The 18,767-nt window shown below is 44.2% G+C and overlaps 1 long non-coding RNA gene across 1 annotated transcript in view; it reads left to right on the top strand.

Moving 5' to 3' along the window:
• The first annotated feature begins 3,020 nt into the window (after positions 1-3,020).
• The window catches only part of LOC119564462, a 59,240-nt gene continuing 43,493 nt past the window's right edge, over positions 3,021-18,767 (top strand). The window contains exon 1 of the long non-coding RNA XR_006291031.1: positions 3,021-3,106. This is a non-coding gene — a long non-coding RNA (uncharacterized LOC119564462). The remainder of the gene's footprint in view (positions 3,107-18,767) is intronic.

Consider the following 18,767-nt stretch of genomic DNA (forward strand, 5'->3'; position numbering starts at 1 on the left):
TTGCACACCCACAAAATGGGAGATGACTGCTTAGGAAGGAGTACTGTAGAAAGGGATCTGGGGGTCATAGTGAATCACAAGCTAAATATGAGTCGACAGTATAATGCTGTTGCAAAAAAAGCAAACATCATTCTGGGATGTATTAGCACGAGTATTGTAAGCAAGACATGAGAAGTAATTCTTCTGCTCTAGTCTGCACTGTTTAGGCCTCAACTGGAGTATTGTGTCCAGTTCTGGGTGCCACTTTTCAGGAAAGATGTGGAGAATTTGGAGAAAGTCCAGAGAAGAGCAACAAAAATGATTAAAGATCTAGAAAACATGACCTATGAGGGAAGATTGAAAAAACTGGGTTTGTTTAATCTGGAGAAGAGAAGACTGAGAGGGGACATGATAACAGTTTTCAAGTACCTAAAAAGGTTGTTAGAAGGAGAAGGGTGAAAAATTGTTCCCGTTAACCTCTACAAATAGGACAAGAAGCAATGGGCTTAAATTGCAGCAAGAGAGGTTCAGCTTGGACATTAGGACATCATTTTGTGCCAACCTCATGGCACAAGAGAGGACCTGAAGAAAAACATCTACATAGTGCTTTGGAGGATAGGATTAAAATTCAAAATGATCTGGACAAACTGGAGAAATCATCTAAAGTAAACAGGATGAAATTCAATAAGGACAAATGCAAAGTACTACACTTAGGAAGGAACAATCATTTGCGTACATAGAAAATGAGAAATGACTGCCCGGGAAGCAGTACTGTGGAAAGGGATCTCGGGATTATAGTGGATCACAAGCTAAATATGAGTCAACAGTGTAAGTAACACTGTTGCAAAAAAAGCGAACATCATTCTGGGATGTATTAGCAGGAGTGTTGTAAGCAAGGCACGAGAAGTAATTCTTCTGCTCTACTCTGTGTTGATAAGGCCTCAGTGGAGTATTGTGTCCAGTTCTGGGTGCAACATTTTGGGAAGAATGTGGACAAATTAGAAAGGGTTCAGAGGAGGACAGCAAAAATGATTAAAGGTCTAGAAAATATGACCCAGGAAGAAATATGGAAAAAACTGGGTTTGTTTAGGCTGGAGAAGAAAAGAATGAAATGGGACATAACAGTTTTCAAGTACCTGAAAAGGTTGTTAGGAGAGGAGGGTGAAAAATTGTTCCTGTTAACCTCTACAGATAGGACAAGAAGCAATGGGCTTAAATTGCAGCAAGAGTGGTTCGGCTTGGATATTAGGAAAAACTTCCGAACTGTCAGGGTAGTTAAGCACTGGAAAAAACTGCATAGGGAGGTTGTAGAATCTCTGTCACTGGAGATTTTTAAGAACATTCTATTTTATCATCAGCTTATTTTAAATACCCCCTCTGTGCTCCCTGGTGTGACTGCACATTTGCAGTTGTCTGTGTGGAACATCTTGGAGGATAGGGGCCTAATACATGAAGTGAAGAAGAATCTCATATCCAGTTGAAACTAGAGGCAATCTAGGAATGGTGAATAATACTGAAACTTTTCATACTTCAGTATAAGTGGTCAGAACCTGGACTTTACATCTCATCCAAAAGAATCTAAAATATAGTCAGACTACTGTAGAATTCCAGTGTAGATATTAGACTGTTCTAACATTGCTTCTCAATACTAGAAATAAGAGTACAATTAAATGAATGCAAACATTCTGTTTTCAGAGGCAATGGCAATGATTTACTGCTCTTCACATAATTCCCCTCTTCTTGGCTCCATACCGAGGTTCTTTGCACTGAAAAGGCTCTTGACAGCTAGTGGAATACCACAAGTCCATCACAGCTGTCGTGGTTGCTGTTCATCGTATTTACATATCGAACAGCCACACACATGGAGGTGACCAGCAGAGAGAAAACATTTTATGTATCGTTTTCTGGTCCTGTAAGAACAACAACAAATTTGAAATTGCTAGGCAGGGTGTAAGGCTCGGGGTAAGGCTGAATGTGACAAGGGAACAGTTTCAGAGTTGGTTAAGAACCAGCAAGGTCTGCATTGGCTATTTTCCCCTCAAGATTTATTTGTAATTGATTTTGTTTTTTACAGAGTTGCATGTTCTTTAAACAGTTTAATTGCTTGTCTCAATTTTATTGTTTAGGCTACGGATGTTTCGTTCAGTGTGCAGTCATGGCCAGTAAAGCCAAATAATTCAGAATAATTGGTCATACTATAATTAGATTTGATTGTGTGTTCTTGTGTTTAATAAAATGCTCCAGATACACATTAAGTTTATTTGCTTGATACAAGTAATTGGGATGGGACTGCAGGTGCTTGGGTAAAAGGAAAGAAAGGTTTGTCTGGTTTTATTGCAGATGCTGTGGTGTGGTGGTGAGGTACCCACCTGAAGGGCTGGGGACTTAAGATACAGCTACACAGCAAGTGGCAGAGTCTCAGAGCCCCAGTCGACAGACTTGGGCTCAGGGGGCTTATGCTACAGAACTAAAAATAGCGATGTAGATGTTACAGCTTGGGTTCTGAAGCCTAGGGAGGGAGCTGGGCTTCACAGCCTGAGCCGCACTTCTACACAGCTGTTTTTAGCACTGTAGCATGAGCCCCAGTCTGTTGACCTGGGCTCTGAGACTTGCTGCTGAAGGCTGTTTAGATGTACCCCTAAGGTCCAGTCCCCCTGGTCCAAAGTTTCCCTAATAATTTGTCCACAGTGGAACAGCTTAAACAGGAGATTTTGAGAGGAACCTTACATCAGAATATCCCATAGCTCAGTGGTTAGAGTACTCTCCTGAGAGGTGATAAACCCCTTGTGATAGGGTATACCAGACCCTTTTGGAGGCCTCATGGCCCTGCCACACCCCATTGCAAGGGGTCTATAACCTCTCAGGAGAGTACTCTAAGCACTGAGATATGGGATATTCTGATTAAGGTTCCCCAGAAAAGGGCAGTGGAGAGGGTCCTTCAAGCTGCCTAGAGTGGCTGTGTAGGACACTGCCAATCAAGGCCCAGCAGCCTAGTATAAGAAGAGTTGCAGGACCATAGGCAGGTCAGTTCCTTGCTAGAGTTGGAGGAGTGTGACTGGCTGATGGATGGAGCTGCAGAGCCTCAGACAGGGCAGTGCTGCCAGAAGCTGGGGAAAGCGAGAAGGAGGTGTGAGGTGGTTGCTGGGACTCAATTAGAACAAGGCCCTGGGGTAAGGGTGATGATGATGTGGGGCTTGGGGAAGTCGCCCAAGGAATTAGAGCAGCAGTGTGACATAGATAAAGGGACACAGTGGATGGCTCCTATCTACGGGGTCCCTGGGTTGGGACCTGGATTAGTGGGCAGGCCTAGGTTCCCTCCACCCCCTCATTAGCCACTAGGGGAATTGACCTGAATGTTGAGGCACCGAATGGTGGTGGCCCAAATGGAGAGCTGTGACCAGAAAGGATATGATAGGCTGAAGATGCTCCCTTCAGGGAGGGAGCCCTGGGCCACTGCTCTATCCTGGAGCGGGGAAGAGTGCAGGCACATTTACTCAGCCAAGGGGGTGCTTGTCAGAGGTGTGTGTGCCCTGTTACACCCCTGTCATAAATATAAAGGGAAGGGTAAACCCCTGTAAAATCCCTCCTGGCCAGAGGAAATCTCCTCTCACCTGTAAAGGGTTAAGAAGCTAAAGGTAACCTCGCTGGCACCTGACCAAAATGACCAATGAGGAGACAAGATAATTTCAAAAGCTGGGAGGAGGGAGAGAAACAAAGGGTATGTGTGTCTGTCTATATTTTGTCTTTGCCGGGGATAGACCAGGAATGAAGCCTTAGAACTTTTAGTAAGTAATCTAGCTAGGTACGTGTTAGATTATGATTTCTTTAAATGGCTGAGAAAAGAATTGTGCTGAATAGAATAACTATTTCTGTCTGTGTATCTTTTTTGTAACTTAAGGTTTTGCCTAGAGGGGTTCTCTATGTTTTGAATCTAATTACCCTGTAAAGTATTTACCATCCTGATTTTACAGGGGGGATTTTTTTTTATTTCTATTTACTTCTATTTCTATTAAAAGTCTTCTTGTAAGAAAACTGAATGCTTTTTCATTGTTCTCAGATCCAAGGGTTTGGGTCTGTGGTCACCTATGCAAATTGGTGAGGCTTTTTATCCAACATTTCCCTGGAAAGGGGGGGTGCAAGTGTTGGGAGGATTGTTCATTGTTCTTAAGATCCAAGGGTCTGGGTCTGTAGTCACCTAGGCAAATTGGTGAGGCTTTTTACCAAACCTTGTCCAGGAAGTGGGGTGCAAGGTTTTGGGAAGTATTTTGGGGGGAAAGACGTGTCCAAACAGCTCTTCCCCAGTAACCAGTATTTGTTTGGTGGTGGTAGTGGCCAATCCAAGGACAAAGGGTGGAATATTTTGTACCTTGGGGAAGTTTTGACCTAAGCTGGTAAAGATAAGCTTAGGAGGTTTTTTTCATGCAGGTCCCCACATCTGTACCCTAGAGTTCAGAGTGGGGGAGGAACCTTGACATGGTGGCAGAGTGGTGGGATTAACCTGAAATCATTTTGAGATCCAGTTGAGATTTTTTTTTGAACTAGAAATACAGATTTTAAAAAAGGAGATTTTTTTTTTCTTTCCTTTGGAAAGGAAGTCCAGAAGCAGCTGAAACTGAAAGCAGCTTGTTTTTTTCTCTGCTTTGTGGCCAAGCAGAGACAAAAGGGGATTATCTTTGTGAATTGCAGGTTTTCTTTGCCTGGAGGCAGGGTACTTAACTCCTGCAGGGAAATTCACAGTCTTCCAACCCAGAGTTTTTTTTTTTCCCTAAAAGTAAATAGAAGGGGGGGTGTTCTACCCATTTGCCTGGAGACAAAAGTGGCAAGGGTTTTTTTTTTTGGATTTTGATTTTTTACAAGGAGCACAAGTTTAAAAAGGAAACTTGGTTTTTCTTTGGGCTGGGTAAACAGGTTTCAAAGTAGCTGGAAGTTTTTGCTTTGATTTGGGCCCAGAGCAGAGACAAGGGAATTGTCTTTTTTTTTTTTTTGTAGGCTGACAATCACTATCAGAGAATAGGTATTCTATTCCAGCACAGCAAAATTTTACAGCCAAGTTTTTTTTTTGTTTATTTCTAAACCTCGGGTGTAAAGTTAGTTAAAAACAGAGAGGTTAGAATGACAAAATCTGCGGCTCGACTACGGCTGGAATTAGCCAGATTTCAGGCTGAGGAAAGACAAAGGGAACATGAAAGACAGATAGAACTCATGCGGCTGAAGAAGGAGGAGAAGGAACAAGAAAGGGAGGCAGCGAAAGAGGCAGCGAAAGAGGCAGAACAACACCAAGCGGCTGCTCACAGGAGAGCTATGGAAGCAAGGGACAAAGAACTGGAGGAGAAGGAAAAAGAGAGGAAGTATGTGGAGGAGATAGAGAAGATAAAGGCTCAGGAGAATATCCCAACAAACCCTAGCTATCCTTCTCCAAGTACCACTTCCCATCCCAGAAAGTTCCCCACCTACAAAGCAGGCGATGATACTGAGGCCTTCCTAGAAAACTTCGAAAGGGCCTGCCTTGGGTACAACATCTCTACTGACCAATACATGGTAGAGCTGAGGCCGCAGCTCAGTGGACCCTTAGCTGAGGTGGCAGCTGAAATGCCTAAAGAACACATGAACAAGTATGAACTGTTTAAATCCAAGGCGAGAGTCAGAATGGGGATAACACCCGAGCAGTCTCGTCGGAGGTTCAGAGCCCTAAGGTGGAAACCAGATGTGTCATTTACCCGACATGCCTACCACATTGTGAAGCATTGGGAGGCCTGGATATCCGGAGCAAGTGTTGAATCTCCAGTAAATTTGCCCTTCCTAATGCAAATGGAACAATTCTTAGAGGGTGTTCCTGAGGAAATAGAAAGATACATCCTAGATGGGAAGCCCAAAACTGTAATCGAGGCAGGAGAGATTGGAGCCAGATGGGTGGAGGTGGCAGAGAAGAAGAAAACTGGTCGCAGTTGGAGCGGAGACCAGAAGGGACAACCCCAGACCACACCCTATTACCGGGGGCCGCCCAAAGCCCCACCTACCTCCCAAAGAACCCTCCAGACCCCTTATCGTCCCTCCACCCCGTTCTCCAGCAACCCTCCTCGCCCCAGTGACCAGTCAGCTGGACGATGTTTTAAATGTAACGAGCTGGGGCATGTAAAGGCCAACTGCCCCAAGAACCCCAACAGATTACAGTTCATTGCACCGGAATCGCACCAGAGGTCCACAGGCCCAGATACCTCCCAGATACCCTTGGAGCGGAGGGAAACTGTGAGTGTGGGCGGGAAGAAGGTCACCGCGTGGAGGGACACCGGAGCACAAGTGTCAGCTATCCATGCTTCCTTAGTGGACCCCAATTTAATCAACCCAGAGATCCAAGTGACGATTCAACCCTTCAAGTCCAACTCTTTCGATTTGCCTACAGCCAAGTTGCCTGTCCAGTACAAGGGCTGGTCCGGAATGTGGACTTTTGCAGTCTATGATGATTATCCCATCCCCATGCTGTTGGGGGAAGACTTGGCCAATCATGTGAAGCAGGCCAAGAGGGTGGGAACGGTCACCCGCAGCCAGGCTAAACAAGCCGTGAGGCCTAGCTCTGTTCCGGAAACTTCTATCAGGACCCGGTCAGAGGTGATGGATCCGGACCCCAGACCAATGTCTGCAACAGCAGTAGTGGATCCAGTCCCAGAGACCCAGACGGAACCAGTCCCAGAACCGGAACCAGCCGAACAACCAACACCAGACCCATTGCCAGCACTGAATCCAGTACTTGCAACCTCAACACCAGAGGGCCCCACCGACCCTGAACCGACAGCAGCCGATAACCCGACACAAGAGGCTCAGCCGGAGCCTGAATCCCAACATAGTTCACCAGCGGAGAGCGGTTCACAGTCAACAGAAACAGCCCCATCCCCTATATCGCTTCCAGAGGGACCAAGCCTAGGTCCACAATCCAATAAGGAACTGATGTCTCCAGCATCAAGGGAACAGTTCCAGACCGAACAGGAAGCAGATGAAAGCCTCCAGAGAGCTTGGACGGCGGCACGGAGCCACCCACCGCCTCTCAGCTCTTCTAATCGATCCAGGTTTGTTGTAGAAAGAGGACTTTTATACAAGGAAACTCTTTCTGGTGGACACCAGGAAGACTGGCATCCTCAGAGACAGTTGGTAGTTCCAACTAAATACCGGGCCAAGCTCTTGAGCTTAGCCCATGATCACCCTAGTGGCCATGCTGGGGTGAACAGGACCAAAGACCGTTTGGGGGGGTCATTCCACTGGGAGGGAATGGGCAAGGATGTTTCTACCTATGTCCAGTCTTGTGAGGTGTGCCAAAGAGTGGGAAAGCCCCAAGACCAGGTCAAAGCCCCTCTCCAGCCACTCCCCATCATTGAAGTTCCATTTCAGCGAGTAGCTGTGGATATTCTGGGTCCTTTTCCGAAAAAGACACCCAGAGGAAAGCAGTACATACTGACTTTCATGGATTTTGCCACCCGATGGCCGGAAGCAGTAGCTCTAAGCAACACCAGGGCTAAAAGTGTGTGCCAGGCACTAGCAGACATTTTTGCCAGGGTAGGTTGGCCCTCCGACATCCTCACAGATGCAGGGACTAATTTCCTGGCAGGAACTATGAAAAACCTTTGGGAAGCTCATGGGGTAAATCACTTGGTTGCCACTCCTTACCACCATCAAACAAATGGCATGGTGGAGAAGTTTAATGGAACTTTGGGGGCCATGATACGTAAATTCGTAAATGAGCACTCCAATGATTGGGACCTAGTGTTGCAGCAGTTGCTCTTTGCCTACAGAGCTGTACCACACCCCAGTTTAGGGTTTTCCCCATTTGAACTTGTATATGGCCGTGAGGTTAAGGGGCCATTGCAGTTGGTGAAGCAGCAATGGGAGGGATTTACACCTTCTCCAGGAACTAACATTCTGGACTTTGTAACCAACCTACAAAACACCCTCCGAACCTCTTTAGCCCTTGCTAAAGAAAACTTACAGGATGCTCAAAAAGAGCAAAAAGCCTGGTATGATAAACATGCCAGAGAGCGTTCCTTCAAAGTAGGGGACCAGGTCATGGTCTTAAAGGCGCTCCAGGCCCATAAAATGGAAGCATCGTGGGAAGGGCCATTCACGGTCCAGGAGCGCCTGGGAGCTGTTAATTATCTCATAGCATTCCCCACCTCCAACCGAAAGCCTAAGGTGTACCATATTAATTCTCTAAAGCCCTTTTATTCCAGAGAATTAAAGGTTTGTCAGTTTACAGCCCAGGGAGGAGACGACGCTGAGTGGCCTGAAGGTGTCTACTACGAAGGGAAATGTGCTGGTGGTGTGGAAGAGGTGAACCTCTCCATGACCCTTGGGCGTATGCAGCGACAGCAGATCCAGGAGCTGTGCACTAGCTACGCGCCAACGTTCTCAGCCACCCCAGGACTGACTGAACGGGCATACCACTCCATTGACACAGGTAATGCTCGCCCAATTAGAGTCCAACCTTACCGGGTGTCTCCTCAAGCTAAAACTGCTATAGAACGGGAGATCCGGGATATGTTACAGATGGGTGTAATCCGCCCCTCTGAAAGTGCATGGGCATCTCCAGTGGTTCTAGTTCCCAAACCAGATGGGGAAATACGTTTTTGCGTGGACTACCGTAAGCTAAATGCTGTAACTCGCCCAGACAACTATCCAATGCCACGCACAGATGAACTATTAGAGAAACTGGGACGGGCCCAGTTCATCTCTACCTTGGACTTAACCAAGGGGTACTGGCAGGTACCGCTAGATGAATCTGCCAAGGAAAGGTCAGCCTTCACCACACATCTCGGGCTGTATGAATTTAATGTACTCCCTTTCGGGCTGCGAAATGCACCCACCACCTTCCAAAGACTTGTAGATGGTCTCCTAGCAGGATTAGGAGAATATGCAGTCGCCTACCTTGACGATGTGGCCATATTTTCGGATTCCTGGGCAGACCACCTGGAACATCTACAAAAAGTCCTTGAGCGCATAAGGGAGGCAGGACTAACTGTTAAGGCTAAGAAGTGTCAAATAGGCCTAAACAGAGTGACTTACCTTGGACACCAGGTGGGTCAAGGAACTATCAGCCCCCTACAGGCCAAAGTGGATGCTATCCAAAAGTGGCCTGTCCCAAAGTCAAAGAAACAGGTTCAATCCTTCTTAGGCTTGGCCGGTTATTACAGACGATTTGTACCGCACTACAGCCAAATCGCCGCTCCACTGACAGACCTAACCAAAAAGAAACAGCCAAATGCGGTTCAGTGGACCGAAAAGTGTCAGAAGGCCTTTAACAAGCTTAAAGCGACACTCATGTCTGACCCTGTACTAAGGGCCCCAGACTTTGACAAACCGTTCCTAGTAACCACAGATGCGTCCGAGCGTGGTGTGGGAGCAGTTTTAATGCAGAAAGGACCTGATCAAGAATTCCACCCTGTAGTGTTTCTCAGCAAAAAACTGTCTGAGAGGGAAAGCCACTGGTCAGTCACTGAAAAAGAATGTTACGCCATTGTCTACGCTCTGGAAAAGCTACGCCCATATGTTTGGGGACGGCGTTTCCACCTGCAAACCGACCATGCTGCACTGAAGTGGCTTCACACGGTCAAAGAAAATAGCAAAAAACTTCTTCGGTGGAGTTTAGCTCTCCAAGATTTTGATTTTGACATCCAACACATCTCAGGAGCTTCTAACAAAGTGGCTGATGCACTCTCCCGTGAAAGTTTCCCAGAATCAACTGGTTAAAATCGTCCTTGAGATGTAGAAAATATTGTTAGTCTTTATGTACTTGGTAGTATATTTAGAGATGCATGTGTCTTATTAACTCTGTTTTTCCTAGAGCTCCAGGAAGAAATCCCAGCCAGTGTTTCACCCTAGCTGAGATTTGGGGGGCGTGTCATAAATATAAAGGGAAGGGTAAACCCCTGTAAAATCCCTCCTGGCCAGAGGAAATCTCCTCTCACCTGTAAAGGGTTAAGAAGCTAAAGGTAACCTCGCTGGCACCTGACCAAAATGACCAATGAGGAGACAAGATAATTTCAAAAGCTGGGAGGAGGGAGAGAAACAAAGGGTATGTGTGTCTGTCTATATTTTGTCTTTGCCGGGGATAGACCAGGAATGAAGCCTTAGAACTTTTAGTAAGTAATCTAGCTAGGTACGTGTTAGATTATGATTTCTTTAAATGGCTGAGAAAAGAATTGTGCTGAATAGAATAACTATTTCTGTCTGTGTATCTTTTTTGTAACTTAAGGTTTTGCCTAGAGGGGTTCTCTATGTTTTGAATCTAATTACCCTGTAAAGTATTTACCATCCTGATTTTACAGGGGGGATTTTTTTTTATTTCTATTTACTTCTATTTCTATTAAAAGTCTTCTTGTAAGAAAACTGAATGCTTTTTCATTGTTCTCAGATCCAAGGGTTTGGGTCTGTGGTCACCTATGCAAATTGGTGAGGCTTTTTATCCAACATTTCCCTGGAAAGGTGGGGTGCAAGTGTTGGGAGGATTGTTCATTGTTCTTAAGATCCAAGGGTCTGGGTCTGTAGTCACCTAGGCAAATTGGTGAGGCTTTTTACCAAACCTTGTCCAGGAAGTGGGGTGCAAGGTTTTGGGAAGTATTTTGGGGGGAAAGACGTGTCCAAACAGCTCTTCCCCAGTAACCAGTATTTGTTTGGTGGTGGTAGCGGCCAATCCAAGGACAAAGGGTGGAATATTTTGTACCTTGGGGAAGTTTTGACCTAAGCTGGTAAAGATAAGCTTAGGAGGTTTTTTTCATGCAGGTCCCCACATCTGTACCCTAGAGTTCAGAGTGGGGGAGGAACCTTGACAACCCCTGTTCTAATCTCTTCTCCAGGCATCGAGGAGAATTGAATCTGCGTCTCCTGTGTCCCAGCTGAGTGTTCTAACCATTGGGCTAGAAGGAGCACCTGGGTGTTACTACCTTGTGCTGGTTTTTTGTTGTTGTTGTGGCATTAGGCAGGTGCCTAACTCATTCCTGAAGAAACAGGTTAGACAACTAAGCAGCCTGACTCCAGGAGAGGGTTCCCATTCGTTGCTCACTAGCAGAGCTAGGTGCCTCCCTGCAGCTGTAGCTTGGGCACCTATCTCTGTGACAATGGAAGGGCTGAGGACAACCCCCTCGCCCCCCGTCATTGGCATCTCCCATGAGCTAGCTTATTGTAAGTTTTTTTTATTTACATTTGGGATTGTTTGTGCAGACAGGAAGCTCTCTGGGGTAATGACTGTCATTTTTTGTTCTGTGTTTATACAGCGCCTAGCACAATGAGGTGCAGGTCCATCCCTGGGGCTCATGGGCACTACCACAAATAATAATAATGATAGCAAGTTCTGAGGGACTGAACAGAGAATTTGAATCTGACTGCTTTATTTGAGGTTATCTGAGGCTAATAAATGGGGCCTCTCAGAAGAAGCTTTGATTTTGCTTTCAGCAGAATTGCCTCCGGCTGTTTTTGTTGGACAACTGAAATCGGGGCAAGGCCATACCTATGCAACTTGCTTTTAGCTAATAGGGTCTCCCAAGTGTCACAGAGGACATCATATAAGGAGAAGGGAGTTGTCTCTTTCTGCCAGAGCTTGTACTCTTGTTCAGCTGGAGTGTCCTTGAGCAAAGACCAGTCTGTCCTTTACCTTTCTGGGTTAAGACAACTGGATTTGCCCATGAGCCTCCAACTGAAAACAGATTTCTAGCCACATCCTAGTTCAGAATCCAAGCTCAGACACTCCAATCCAGCATCTGCTATGATGATGATATGGGGAGATGATCAGTTGCCCCCTATAAACTTCTTTCCTTCCTTTTTCCTGTCTTCAGCCCATTCCCTCTGCACTGGAGGTTGGGGGAATAAGGTGGGATCTAATGGGGCTTTTGCTTCTCCAAAACACTTGTTTTTTTTTTCTGTAGTACACTGTAGCAAAGGACAGGTACAAGAAAGTCCAGTGTGCTAGGGTATTTTGTGTAACTTGTAATTAATATTAGCAAAATTGTTAGCTTTGTAAGTGGGCATGATTTTTTTTATATTGAGTTGGAAACTCTATTTGGAAATAGACACATTTTCTTGCAAGGACCAATAACCAGGGTAACTACAGAACTTAGAAGGATTTATCTCCTGTAAATAGATGCAGGAAGGAAAGGAGTGGTACTTCACAAGGATGATTCTGATCTATATATTTGGTAAATGGTGATAATTTTGTGTTGGTGGAAGGTACCATATTGGCAGCTCTTGAAGACTTGAATCCTACTTATCCTCAGAGTAAATACAGCACAGGGAGTGGCGGAACAAGCTTCCTGCAAACACATTGCTCCACCAATGTGCCTAAATCCTGTGCTGCAAAGACTTCCTCTAAGGATGCGAGGTCAAATGAATCCTTTTCTCTCTGCTGAAGTTGCAAACAAGAGGTGATAATTAGGACCAACTCGAGCTGGTAGGGGAAAGTGGTGGGGTTTTTTTGTTTTTGTTTTTATCCTAGTAAATATATAGAACTATTCTTGGTTTTTTTTTCAAAATTAAAGAAAGTCAAATTCAGCTTTATCAAAAATTTTAAGTTGTCCAAAAAAATTGGCCCACTACAGAGCTGGCGGAAAACCCCCAAAATATTTGACCTTTTTTTGTTGGAAATTTTTGTGAACTTTTTTTAATTCAAATTTGATTTTTGTTTCAATGAAAATTTTTGTTGAAACATGGTGCTGCAAAACTGCAGGAAAGCATATACTTTCCAATCTCTGACATTTTCCCCTAGATAAACTATTAAGAGCTGTTGCATCTTTGAGGCTGTAAGTAGAAAAAAAAGTACACTATAGTCACTGGCACATCTTTACATGCCATCTATTGTATGGTTTATCAGATCAGTTATACCTGCCTTGTGAAAATGGTGAGCTCCGCAAGACTATTGCGAACAACATGTGAACAGTTTGATACTTAATGTGGAGAAGCGGTGTGCCCTACTAGACAGAGCATTGGACTAGGATTCAGGACACCTGGGTACTATTCCCAGTTCTGCCACTCACCTGCTAGATGACCGGTGGCAAGTCACTTCACCTCTTTGTGTCACAGTTTCCCCATCTGTAAAATGGGGGTCAATGATTCTGATCCCTTTTTAAGTGCTTTGACATCTATTAACCCAAAGTGCGATATAAGAGCTAGGTGTTGCTACCTATTAATCTTCACGTTGATATGTTCTCTATTTGTCAAAGTGGATGGTTCCAAAGAGACCGTCAGCTGCTGTGTAACTACTTTTAAAGTGGATGTTTTGCTCTTTAGGATCCTACTTGCTTTCTGTACATCGACACGTCTCCAGTTTTGCCCATATAAGAATGTCAGGATATAGTTGTGCTAATTTTTTCTTGCTGTCCATGTAGCTAGTAAACTTGAGAGCCTGGAATACTTTAAGACTTTTTGCTTTTGCAACTGGCAAGAGGTGGGTGGTCCTATTCTGGCCTCCAGAAATCAAAAGTAAGAATACGCCATTTACTCCCACATGCCTTTCACTACATGCCCACTTACAGGAAGTCAGTGCTACTGCTAACAGCAATCCAAGATGTTGGTGCACCCAAGATGCATATAGTTATGCTTGAAGTTCTGTTTCTACAAAGAGAAAATAATAAGGTATGTGAGTACCATAAAATGAAGTAATCTCATGTTAAAAATCTACTTCAGGCTATAATTAACAAGACATGTTTCTGTAAGATTGACCATATCTTTTTCCCTATGATGCTAGTGATTTTTAGGAGGGTTTTATTATTCCAAACAAAATGTAAATTTTGGATTACACTTTAAGATGGAAAATCTACTTTTGAAAAGTAGAAGTTCTGTATGCTGACTCTGCATTTTTGAGTTACTCCAACTGTCTGATTTCCTTTAACAACAAAAAAGGCAACAGACTTGAAATCCAGGGTTGGCATCTTTGCTAATTCTGGTGTTATCTATTTCTTTCAATATATACAATGCACCTACCACCCATTGCTGGTCATACCCAGTTTGAAAAGCTCATGTATAAATAGTTTAAAATGACTATTTTTAATGGAGCTAAATGAATTGCACATGCACATTTAACAAAAAAAAACACCTCTTTTTATTGGACTCACACCTTGAGGAAAAGGCAGAAAATGACTCATGGCAGAAGGCAGTTCTAGATTCGAAGGGCCTTCCACTGAAAATATCATGGCCTCAGTCCCCAGGACCACACCTCTGCTGAGCTTGACTGTCCATTAAGAGTTTTAAAAATCAAAGTCAGCATCTTGAGTTGCACCTCAATGAACTGGAAGCCAGTGTAGTCTCTAGTATAATGTGTTCCGTGTGTGAAATATTACTAAGTGGGGAGACACATCTGACATTAGCTGAAATCTGAATGGTCTTCACATGTGCTCTTAAACTAGGAGAAGATTTTTTGATAACCCAGAGCCTAGTAACATGTATTCCAGCTGCTGGCGGTGGTTTAAACCAATTATGCTTATTACTGAAAGCAGCTAAAAGGAGGACTTTCTGAAACCTTAAAGGAGTGAACATGACCCTATGCCCTCCTGACTTGAGCGTGTGTGTGTGTGTGTGTGTGTGTGTGTGTGTGTGTGTGTAAGCATGTGGTTTTTGCAAGATTGAAAGTCTGGTAATAGTTAACTATTGCTATACAGCTGGTTAACTGATGGAAAATTCCCTGCCTAACAGGCTGGAAATCTCCACACTTAATTTAGCTTCTGCTTACCAGTGTTGGGGTGTGTATGTATTGGGGCTTTTTATGAACAAGCTATGTAATACTAACAAATTGGATTGAAAAAAGGAAGAAATCTGAGCTCGATGGACACTTGAATGCTTGGACATCTCAAGTTCCCCGGCAGACGGCCGGCTGGCCACTGGACATTTGCAGTTATTCACTTGAGGCCTCCTCAAGACCCTGAGTAAATAGGGATTTTTGGGGGGGGGGGTTTACTAACCTGTTGTGGACATGTAGAAGTACTTGAGACTACAAGTATAGCTTTAAGTGAGAGCACTCTTGTATCATACTGTTTGTGCAAGCCATCTATCACGAGGACGGCCATGTCTCCATTAGGGTAGCCAACCCTCCCAGTTTTCCCGGTAGTCTCCCGGAATCGTGCTCTACCTCCCGGAAGCTACTGCAGCCAAGCCAGGAGATTTTAGGTGCTAACAGTCTGGGAGGGCAGTGGGGCTAAGGCAGCCTCCCTACCTGCCTTAGCACCACACCACTCCTGGAAGCAGCTGGCACGGCCCCTGAGGGTGGGGGTAGGGGGTCTCCACGCACTGCCCATGCTCCAAGTACCAACTCTTCAGCTCCCATTGACCAGGAACTGTGGCTGGTGGGAGCTGCAGGGGCAGTGCCTGTTGGCAGGGACAGCCATGTGTGGAGATGCCCCCCCCCGCCCCCCCCCCCCAGGAGCCACTGCCAGAAGAATGTGCCATTTGCTTTTGGGAGCCACCCTAGGTAAGCACCACCCCCTCTTACTCCCTCCTGCACCCCAGCCTAGAGCCCACACCACCTCTTGCACTCCAACCCCCTGCCCCAGCCTGGTAAAAGTGCGTGAGGGTGGGGGAGAGGAAGTGATGTATGGAGTGAGGGATGGAGTTAGCTAGGGCAGGGCCTTGGAGAAGGGGTGGGACAGTGGTGTGTCCTTGGGGCAGGGCAAGGGTGTTTGGGTTTGTGCAACTAGACAGTTGGCAACCCCTGGTCTCCATTGATTTATTTTGTGACACCAGCTCACACAGAGTAAAGTTACCAAGAGCTTTGGGTTTAAAGAACCCCAGGTAACAAGACAAAAATGGAAATAAGCATTTTTGGCTACTGCTGCTGTTTGGGCATCTAGAAGGAACTAGGGCTCTGTTATATCTGGACCCAGCAGAGAAGGGGATGCAGACACAGAAGAGCCCATTTAAGCACAGCTAGCTGTCATAGAAACTTTTGTATTGTTCATGCAGCAAAACTGAAACAACCCAAAAGCGAGGCTTTGTGCTGCGGAGGGGAACAGTGCTCAAACATTTAAAGGGTCAGGATATCACAGGATCCAACAGTAATTCTAGGCTGCAACTTCTTTATCACAAGGTAGTCATAACTCCTCCATCGTCTCCTCTGAATGCTTCTCCAACATTATTTTTCTTTTAAATCTGGATTGAGTTGCAGCCAGCTACTTCTTGGCCAGCCACTGGGAAATCACACAAGTAAGGCCTGATAAAACAGGGAAACTGAGCTGACTATTAGTAGCATGCTAGTGGCATTGGAACTCAGACCCTCACTACAGTGTTATTTATATATTAAATAAGAGGGCTGACAAAATAGAAATACACTTGAGAGAGAGAGACCTCTTGAGTCAGAAGAGCAATTACACAGCACTACCCACTGGGCTCTCTCCAAAAAGAGCAAACTGAACTACCCCATTGCTACTCCATCTGTCTCTGCCAAAGATGGCAGATGTGCCATCTCTGTTCCATGACCAACAACACCAAAGACAGCTGATAAGTCTAAGATGATCAGCATGGTCATTCAGCCTTTTCTCATTATCAGGAAATCATTGACCAATGAAATTGGCACAGGCACTATCCAATACCTATGTCTAAAATCAGATTGAAAGAAGCCATTATTTGTGGATAGTAAGTGGACATAAAGATGTGGGAGGGTGTGCTGCTTGTACCAGACACGTCTCATAAAATAGACCTTCTCTGAATGGCAAGTCTCACATACAGCATACTTCTGAAGCACATCTTTAAGAGGTGCTTGTTTGGGACCACTGTCACTTTCCCCTCTTTTGATTAAGAATATGTTGATTGTTGTAACACTAAAAGCGAAGTGTCTTCCCCCCCACACACACCAAAACAACTTCACTAATTGTATAATTCTGCTTATACAAGATGAATTTGCTTATTAGGATCTTAAATAATAAATTCTGCCTCAATGCATATGGAGTTTTACTATCTGAGTTCACTAAAATCAGGTTCTTCTGTGTTTACCTCTGAAACCTTTTTTTAAAAGGTGCAGTTGTCTCATAAGGTTTCAAGTGAAGTGGAATACGATGGGAGTGCTCCCTTTTCATTGTGCTGCAGCGTAGGGCTTGGTGAATGTTGTTCAGATGTTACTGGAGTATGAGCAACAGAACAAAAATAAAGGAAAGCACAGAATGCTACTCCAAGCCACTTCTATGTTGAAGTTGCAAATGGCCACTTAGAATGTTCCAAATAAATGTCATGCCTAATTTTTTTTTTTTTTGGTTTTTTTGGTGCATGGTAATCTTCCTTCCCTGGGGACTTGTCTTTGAGGAGATGGGAAGGCTTGTGTTCTACAATGCTGGGATGAATCTTAACTCCTGCTAGGAACACCCAAGCTGGATAGACCAAAGGGTAGGGACTAAATGAGAAGCAGCCCCTGGTGCTTTAAGTAGGGGGTTAAGCAATAGGTCAAGAAGCTTATCTTCAACTCATTACCAGATGCAGCATACTTCCCTGCCCCCATCGCTTCCAGTAAGCTCCTTTTGTGGTGGGGAGTTGGAGTAATGGAGATTGGCAGGGAGTAAATGGAACCATCTCCACTCTGGCCCTACTCTGCCCACTTGCTCAAAAGAGGCAAGGTGTATTGGGTATACAGCCCCCACTGTTCTCCCTGTATTTGTACTCAAAATCTAGTAAGTCCTATGTGGCCTTATGCCCCCTTCCTCCCTTGTGTAGCTGTGTAAAGTCACAATCCAGCTATTTAATTAAATAGGGCATAAATCCAATCCAAGCTATGTAATGATACAGGAAATGAGAAATACTTAGATACAACTCCTGGCACCCTTGCTATTCTAAGCCATGATTTCATGTTGAGAGAGAAATGCTTTCAATATGTTTAGCAGCTCAAAATATTACAGACTTTGATAGCCATTGCTTCTAAATGGCTATTGTTATGACCTATGGTCACAGAATTTTTTTTTCTTGTGCTTTCCTTTACACTTCTACCACAATACTAGGTTTTCCAAAGTTCCCATTTCTCTGGTTAAGGTAACATCTATTGTGTCCAGAGGTTAGTGCACCTTGGAAGTCTGTATAAGTAGTTTCTTTTGATCATTTCAATTAGGAGAACTGTCAAAATAATTCTTTGCACTTAAGGGACTGCGTTTTAACATCATGGCATTTACAACTATTGTATTTAATGTAAACCTCAGTTGCTTTCTGGAGTTTTAATGAAGTCTTTGACCAGAATATGCAACAACAATGTTTGGGCAAATATTCATTTTCTAATCTTTATTTGCTGTTTCCTTAACTTTGAATTTTCTTGACAACTTGCTATGACCTTGTATAAGGGTGTATTTATTTATTATTATTATTATTATTTATGATCACTTTAATCTAAACTCTTTTGTTAGCTTCACTTTCAGGGGAAGGGGCAAGTTAGATATAAAAAACTTATGTCTATGTAGTGTTTCATCCCAGTGGATTTCGAAGTGCTTTATAATTGTTGGGTTAAATGAAGCCTGCAATGAAATGGAATTACATTCAGAGTGGAGGACAACAGTCAGGGATAATGCTACATAACAGAGGTGACAGGAGAAATTATTTACAAGATAGTTTGCTTTTTTAACGTTCTTTACTGTAAAGCAAACAAGAATTATTTTAATAGAGATCCTCACTTTATAGAAATCAGTATTTCTGATTTAAGAAGCTGGCCTCTTTTCTCCTTGAAATTCTTCCATAGAGTACTTTACTTGTATGCTGTGGAAACATAAAACACTGATTTGATCATGCCTGAATCTGACTTGAATCTGTGTAAGTAGGGATTCTAGGTTTCAAGTCTGAAGTTTATTATAGGTGGAGTA

Source organism: Chelonia mydas, chromosome 1, assembly GCF_015237465.2.
Source record: "Chelonia mydas isolate rCheMyd1 chromosome 1, rCheMyd1.pri.v2, whole genome shotgun sequence".
NCBI classification, from domain to species: Eukaryota; Metazoa; Chordata; order Testudines; family Cheloniidae; genus Chelonia; species Chelonia mydas.